Consider the following 9,047-nt stretch of genomic DNA (forward strand, 5'->3'; position numbering starts at 1 on the left):
GTACGATCACGTCGGGGTCACCATGTATTTTGAAGGGACTATTTTGTCCTTCAATGAGGTTTTAGATGTCTTTTATCAAGGCAGTGTCACCAAGATAAAATTATAGGTTTAACGCAAGCACATAAACTTGGTTAAGACGGAGAGGAAATGATTGTAACACGATAAGTAGTTTTCACTTTCTCATTTCTTTATTGAAAAGTTTGTTCTTAAATACTAAATTATTGCTAACTTGCACATTTACATTGAATATCTTGACCTAGTAAAATGGTTTAATAATTATTACAAAAATAACTATTGTGATTCATTAGCCTACAACCATTCTACGGCATTGTTGTTGACTTTTTAGTTAATAACAATAAATCTGCGTTTGCAGTTTTTAACTAGAACGTTTCGTTTATCGCAATGACATAATGAATGAGTTATGACGATATGAACAAAAGCATGAACGCATACATTTATTATTTTGTTTATTTATTATTTAGACATAGTAATGCAAAAAGTCTTTAAGACCAACGTTTGTTTTTAAGCATAAATATATTTTCGATGATGTGAATGTCTGAACAGTATACATGACATATTTTGTGGGTTTGCATATGCTTCTTATATGCATAACGGGAATCAAAACTGCTGGAGCCAATACTGCAGACAAAATATCTTGGTGCCATTTTAATGAACAAAGTAATTTTTTTTGTTTGAATGTGAAATGCGTTAATTAATAGTCGACGTCTCAACTGAAAGTGATATTTCGACTTCCCTTTTCAAATAAGTATAACTTTGTGAAAAAGTTTATCTCAATATTTTTCAAGTTGGAAAAGTATGACGAAGATTGTACAAATAAAATCTCTCTTGTTAAATCTAGAAATGTATATATTAGATTGTAATATGCAGCAACAATGTTATACAATCCAACAACAACATGAAATATCAATAGCATCTTACCAATGACGAATTCTTGATCGTTTCATACAAAAAAAGAACATGTAACAGAAGACAACAACAAGTGTATTTCATAAATCAGTCAATGACAATCACCACCCAAAATATTTAGGCACATTCATATTTCAAATACGTACATTTTTATGAAGTGTGATCTTACATGGGTATTTAGCTTCTTATTACAAATCATACTTTACAATAACAACAAGGGTATTTAGCTGCTTTGTACAAACCACACTTACAACAAATACACACACACACAATTAATTCTTAGTCATTCCTCCCCTCAGATGCATGCCTAGTAACGAGATGTTACAAGAATCAAAAACATACCGCACTTTACAAATTAGGCGATTAAAAAAATTTCCCCCTCTTATTTTTGTCCAGTAACGAGATGCAACAAGAATCAAAATATCACCCAAAAATTGAGGCACACTTACATGAATATTTAGCTGATTAGTACAAACCATTCTTACAACAATAACAAGTACATCTTAACAACAAGAATCAAAACATGTCCTTCAGTTCATTGCTCCCAATGTTCATTCCCCCCCAAAGTTTTAAGCTATGACCTAGTTTTACGTTATCACCTAATTATTTTTAATTGTCGTCCCTTGATTTTATTGCACATTATGGTTTAAATTGCCGAAACTGATATTAAGCTGAATTTGAAGCCTCTGTTGTATACTACTATCTGCTATAAGATTTAGTGACTACATTTCTACCTCAGTTAGGTGTTAAAACATATACGTTGCATCTTTGGTCCGATTCGACAATAATACTAGCTTAGGTCAAAAAACCGTCGCACACATGGACAACATTTGTGCGAGCAGTGTTGCGAAGATTTATGAGGCAGTCAGTTAGACGAAGCAAGCAAATCTCAATTTCGATGAAATTTGGAATGTGTTACAGAACTTGGTCTAGAAATAAATGTGCAAAATTATATCGAAATCGGTTCAGATTTGGATATAGCTCCTGTATATATTTTCGGTCGATTTCCTGTATTTTATGAACCAAACTCGCTATTTATCTCCAATTTCGGTGAAATTTGGAATGCGTAACGGGATTTGGTCTAGGCATAAATGTGCCAAATCATATCGAAAACGGTTCAGATTTGGATATTGCTCCTTTCTATATTTTAGACCGATTTTCTGTATTTGATGCTCTAAACACGCTATATGTGTCCAATGTCGCTGAAATTTGGGATGTCTGACGGAATTTGTTCCAAATATAAATGTGCCAATTATATCGAGACCGGTTCAGATTTGGACACACTACATATGTCTTATTTCACTGAAATTTGGAAAGCGTGGCGCAATACGTTCTAGAAATAAATGGGACAAATTATACCGAAATCGGTTCAGATTAGAATATAGCTCCCATATATATTTTCGGCTGATTATCTGTATTTTATGCACAAAATGTGAGAGACGGGATTTGGTCTAAAAAAAATGTTCAATTTCAATGAAATTTTGAAGACTTAGCAGTCAGTAAAAGTCATCATTGTTTACAGAAGTACTTATAGTCGGGAAGGAATTGACCAAGGCTACAGCTATTAAGTATCATGTCTTTAAGAGACTTCTTAAGATTTATGTTTTATTATGATATATCTAAATCATTAGGAATTCTTATAGGCGGAAAGGCTTTCGGAGGAGTGTTACCTCCTGAAAAATACAAAAATACCATAGTAGCTCCATAACAACCCTGAATAGGTATATAACGCCTTCATATCTCCTATATTTATCCGTTAAAATATTAAAAACGTTAAAATAGTTCTGGAATTCCATTATATTTTATCGTAGTCGGGGCAGCCAAGCGCACCGGGTTCAGCTAGTTTATGAATATATTTTTATATATTTACACTGCTTAAGACAACGAGAACGATATCAACGTAAATTAGAAATATTTTAGGAAATATCTTCTACACTTTTTGCAACAAGAAAGGAAAAGTAAATGACAATTTCGAAAAACAAAAAACAATGCGAAATTTTTAAAACGAAAAATATTATTTTTGTTTTGGTTTCTTATTCCCGTATGTATGTATGTACGTCTGTCCACGATTTGGACTTTGACCGATTAACAAAAAAGGGGAATATGTGACGTTTATTTATTGCTCACTTTGCACTATACGTACCGATGGTAGTTGAAAGCTGCAATTATGTTGTGGACTGTATTTTAATTCCAAAATTATGCCAACTGGAATATCCGGCTCGATTGGATCATATGTTTATTCGGCTCGAAGCGACCAAATGTTTATTCGGCTCGAAGCGACCAAATGTTTAGTCCGCATTATAGGGACTTGGTGGGAACAAGTGTTATCGATCCAATGGAGCCAGTACGCCCAATGCGTACGTTTGGCCGTCAATACAAATGAAAAGAAATCTATATATATAAAATTTAAATTTGTTTGTCTGTCTGTTTGTTTGTTTGTGCCTTATAGACTCGAAAACCGCTGAACACATCTTACTGAAATGTTTAGGGTACATTGCTACATGGCCTGGAATGAAAATAGGCTATATCATTTTCTGAAATTTCGCGTTGATCTGGAGATATAGCATCAAAACCGGAGGTACCTCCAAAAAATTTAGATTTTGTATGCAAATATCTTTAGAACTGTTACAGATACAATCTCCAAATTTTGTATGCGTGACGAAGTTTGATGTAGAAATAAATTTACCAAATTATATTCAAATCGGTTCAGATTTGGATATAGCTCCCACATACATATATTTTCGGCCGATTTCCTTATTTTATGTACCAAACATGCTATTTATGTCCAATTTCGATGAAATTTGGAATGTATGACGGAACTTGGTCTGGAAATAAACGTGTCAATTTATATCAAAATCGGTTCAGATTTAGATATAGCTCCCATACACTTATATTTTCGGCCGACTTCCTTATTTTATGCACCAAACACGCTATATATGTCCAATTACGCTGAAATTTTGAATTTCCCACGGAATTTGGTCTAGAAATAAATGTGCCAGATTATATTGAGATTGATTCAGATTTGGATAAAGCTCCCATATATATTTTCGGCCGATTTCTTTATTTTATGCACCAAACACGCTATATATGTCCAATTTCGCTGAAATTTGGAATGTGTAACGGAATTTGGTCTAGGCATAAATGTGCCGAATTATATCGAAAACGGTTCAGATTTGAATATAGCTCCAATATATATTTTCGGCCGATTTTCCACATTTTATGCGCCAAACACGCTGTATATTTTCAATTTCGCTGAAATTTGGAGGGTGTGACGGAATTTGTTCCAGAAATAAATGTGCTAACTTATATAGAGATCGGTTCAGATTTGAATATAGCTCCCATATATATTTTCGGCCGATTTTCTGTAGTTTATGCACCAAGCACGTTATATATGTCCAATTTCGCTGAAATTTGGAATGTGTTACAGAACTTGGTCTAGAAATAAATGTGCCAAATTATATCGAAATCGGTTCAGATTTGGAAATAGCTCCTGTATATATTTTCGGCCGATTTCCTGTATTTTATGAACCAAACTCGCTATTTATGTCCAATTTCTGTGAAATTTGGAATGCGTAACGGGATTTGGTCTAGACATAAATGTGCCAAATCATATCGAAATCGGTTCAGATTTGGATATAGCTCCTGTATATATTTTCGGCCGATTTACTGTAGTTTATGCACCAAGCACGTTATATATGTCCAATTTCGCTGAAATTTGGAATGTGTTACATAGAAATAAATGTGCCAAATTCTATCGAAACCGGTTCAGATTTGGACACTACATATGTCCAATTTCACTGAAATTTGGAAAGCGTGACGCAATTCGTTCTAGAAATAAATGGGACAAATTATACCGAAATCGGTTTAGATTAGAATATAGCTCCCATATATATTTTCGGCTGATTTTCGTATTTTATGCACAAAATGTGAATGTAAGACGGGATTTGGTCTAAAAATAAATATGACAAATTATATCGAGAGCGGTTCATATAGGAATATAGCTAGCAATATATATTTTCGGTCGATTTAATGTTTTTGTTGCGTATGTTCAATTTCAATGAAATTTTGAAGACTTAGCAGTCAGTAAAAGTCATCATTATTTACAGAAGTACTTATAGTTGGGAAGGAATTGACCAAGGCTACAGCAATTAAGTATCATATCTTTGAGAGACTTCTTAAGATTTATGTTTTATTATGATATATCAAAATCATTAGGAATCAAGGCTTTCCATAGTAGCTTCATAGCAACCCTGATTAGCTATATAAGGCCTTCATATCTCCTTTATTTATTCGTTAAAATATTAAAAACGTTTATATAATTATGCATTCCATTATATTTTATCGTAGTCGGGGCAGCAAAGCGCACCGGGTTCAGCTAGTTAAACATAAAAGTGGGATCATACTCGACTTTACAGGTCTAAGTTTCCCTTTGCAATTGGAGAGCATAAAAATATTTGAAGAACGCAATGCAAGTATAAGCATAAATGTATTTGGATATGAAAGATCTACGAAGTCTGTTGTGGGACCATACTACAACACAAAAAAGGAAAAAGCAATTCATATTAATTTGATATTTAGTGAGGAACGTTTCTAGGTAAGAAAAAACTATATCTACAACTGATTCGTAAAAATATAAATTAAAATATTTTTTTAGATTACTAAGAAGTCAATTAACACTATCAAAACAAGAAGTAAAGATTTGCAATCTGTGTTTTTACTATACTACGAACGAGCAATTGATGAAAATTCAAAAAAAATATTGCAGCCTTGTTTTTACAGAAATGCCAAAGGCAGGTAAAGACATATTAGAATTTAAGAATTTAAAAAAAACAAATGGATGTATATTTCGTTATATACGCAGACTTTGAATTCGTGTTAGAAAAAGTGGGTGGTGTAGGGAAAAGTGTAAACAAGCATGTTCAATGTGCCTTCGGCTTAAATATAAAATTTACCTTTGGTAGCAGCTTAGATAGATTTCACAAATATACTGGAAAGGATGCTGCTCAAAAATTTGTTGAAGTATTAGATAGAGAAGGAAAAGATATTTATAATAAGTATTTAAGTGTAAATCGCCCAATGACACCATTATCACATAGAGAAGAAGAAATATTCAGCACTACAGAAAATTGTCATATATGTGACAAAAAATTATATAATGATAGAGTACGTGATCATTGTCACATTACAGGACAGTATAGATGGGCAGCTCATAAGGAATGTAATTTGAATTATACAGTTCCTAAGTTTATTACTATCTTCTTTCACAATTTCTCCTCATACGACTGTCATTTGCTCGTAAAAGGACTCAAAATACAGTTCAAGGTAAAACAACCATTATTCCTCTAAATAAAGAATTATATACTTCATTGTCACATAAAGTACCAATGAAAGGGCGAGAAACTTTAGAGTATAGATTTTTGGATTCCCTTCGTTTTATGGCGCAAAGTTTAGATGCATTAGCCAGTTACTGTAAAGATTCTGACTTATTATCGATTAGAAAACATTTTCCGTCCGATATTCAATTTAATTTAATGAGGAAAAAAGGTATATTCTGTTATGAATATATTGACAATTTTGATAAAATAGAAGAAACTGCTCTTCCGCCTATAGAATCATTCTATAGTAAGCTAAACGAAAAACACTGTAGTGTTGACGATTACAAACACTCAAAAACATTGTCAATTGTCAAACCATTCGAGATTATATGGAATTATATTTAAAAACTGATGTGCTTCTGCTCACTGATGTTTTTCAAAATTTCAGAAAGTCATGCAAGCAAATCCATAAACTAGATCCCTGTCAATATTATACTGCTCCTGGGTTGTCATTTGATGCTATGCTTCGACAAACCGAAATCAAGCTAGACTTATTGACAGATTTAGACATGTTTCAGTTGTTTAAAAACGGAATAAGAGGAGGTTTAACACAATGCTCACTTAGGCACACTAAGTCTAACATCAAATATATGAATGATTTCAATGCAAATGAACCCCCTAATTATCTGTTGTACATTAACGCTAATAATTTGTATGGTTGGGCTATGCAACAATTTCTTCCTTCAGGAGATTTTGAGTGGGTTAAACCAAAAGATATGATAATTGACCCAAAGTTAATTCAAGCATTCAAAGCAAATCAAAACATTGGATATGTATATTTGGTCGACTTAGCATATCCAAAGGAACTCCATAAAAAGTATAATGGTTTACCGTTTTGCCCCGAGAATAAAAAAGTAGGAGGTTCAAAATGTGAAAAACTAATTGCAGACTTTGCTCCAAAACTAGAATATCCCATACATTATATATTATTTAAGCAGTGTTTAGATAATGGATTGGTATTGCAAAAGGTTCATCGAATTCTATCGTTTACACAATCTCCATGGCTAGCATCATATAATAATATAAACACCAAAGAAAGGCAAAAAGCAGACAACGATTTTTTGAGAAATTTCTTTAAACTGCTTAACAACGCGGTCTTTGGTAAAACTATGGAAAATGTTGATAAGCGAAAGGATATACGATTAGTTACACATTGGGGTAGTATTAAATGTAATAAATTAGGAGCTGGAACTTTAATTTCAAGACCAAACTTCCATAGCGCTTCGAAATTTAGTTCGAATCTTTGGGCTATTCAAATGGATAGAGTAAAGGTTACCTATGATAAGCCAATTTATTTAGTTTTTTGTATTCTAGAATTAGCTAAGTGGAAAATGTATGATTTCCACTACGAATATATCAAAAAGAAATTTGGTGAACGTGTATATTTTAACTATATGGACACTGACCCTTTCATATATACAGTATTTTCCGATGATGTTTATCAAGAAATTAAACCTGATATTGATCAGTTATTTGATACATCAGCCTACCCAGAAGATAATTCGTATAATATTCCTCGTCGCAATAATAAAGTTATTGGTATGATGAAGGATGAGAACTGTTCCGAAGTAAAAAAGCAAAAGGCGTTAAAAAGTGTGTTATTGGGCGTTATACAATAGAAGATTACAGAAATACTCTATTTAATCAAGTATCAATAAGCGATACTATGCTTAATTTTAAATCTAAGTTGCATCAAGTGTATACTGAGGAAGTACATAAAGTAGTTTTAAATTATAAAGATAATAAGAGAAAAATAAGATTAGACAAAATCAACACATATGCGTGGGGTCATATAGTGATTGAGGAGGAAGATGCTCTCAATACCTTCCTTAGTAATTCTACATCAGAAATGGGTGGTATAGGCATTGAGGATATTTCACCAAGTGACTTTACATCAAAAATGTATGTTGTTGGTATTGAGAATGAATATGCTTCCAGTATCTTACCTAGTCATTTTACATCAGAAATGGATGTTGTAGATGTTAATTTTACATCAGAAATGGATGTTTATTTAAACTTATCCTAAGAATATTAGTAATAATAATATGTAAATTGTCTATAATAACTATTTGTAAGTCATATATTTCACCCTCAAACCTTTATTTTATATGAATAATAAAACCAAATATATTAAAATATAAAATGTGTTTTTACTTTATTTATAAAATGAGGTAAGTAAGAAAAAGTTACATCATATAAATAATATTAAATGTTTAAAGAATCTTTCGAACAATTCCAGTTAGTGGTGTATATTCAATTAAGCGATCATGAAGAATAAGACAGTATGCTGATGTTCCACTTGGGATGGGTGTATTCGTTTAAAATTCCAGTTTTACATCTATTGGACCGCTTTTTATTACTTCATTCTGATGACTAACATCAATTACAACAATTGGTGCTTCTTTGAATTTTTCCCACGATAGAATTGGTTGAGGTTCTCTGAAAAAGTAGTTTTGTTGAAATTTGGCGTACATATCGTATAGTACTGCATGTCTGTTTTCATCAAATTTTAGGTTTAAGTCATCGTAGGGATATGTTTCTGAGTTTAAATGAACTTTTACATTAACCAAATTGGAGTGAATAAATTCGTTATCTTTTCCTAAAGTTAATAATATAAAACGTGGCCTTTCTCTACTTGTTGATAATTTAACATTCCAATGACATTTTGTTGCACCTTGAAAAGTTGGATTAAAATGACAGTCCCAACTCCGAAAAGCAATAGGAAGCGGCTTTCCATTGTTTATT

This window comes from Musca autumnalis, unplaced genomic scaffold, assembly GCF_047663935.1.
Source record: "Musca autumnalis isolate F117 unplaced genomic scaffold, ASM4766393v1 scaffold_5, whole genome shotgun sequence".
Classification (NCBI taxonomy): domain Eukaryota; kingdom Metazoa; phylum Arthropoda; class Insecta; order Diptera; family Muscidae; genus Musca; species Musca autumnalis.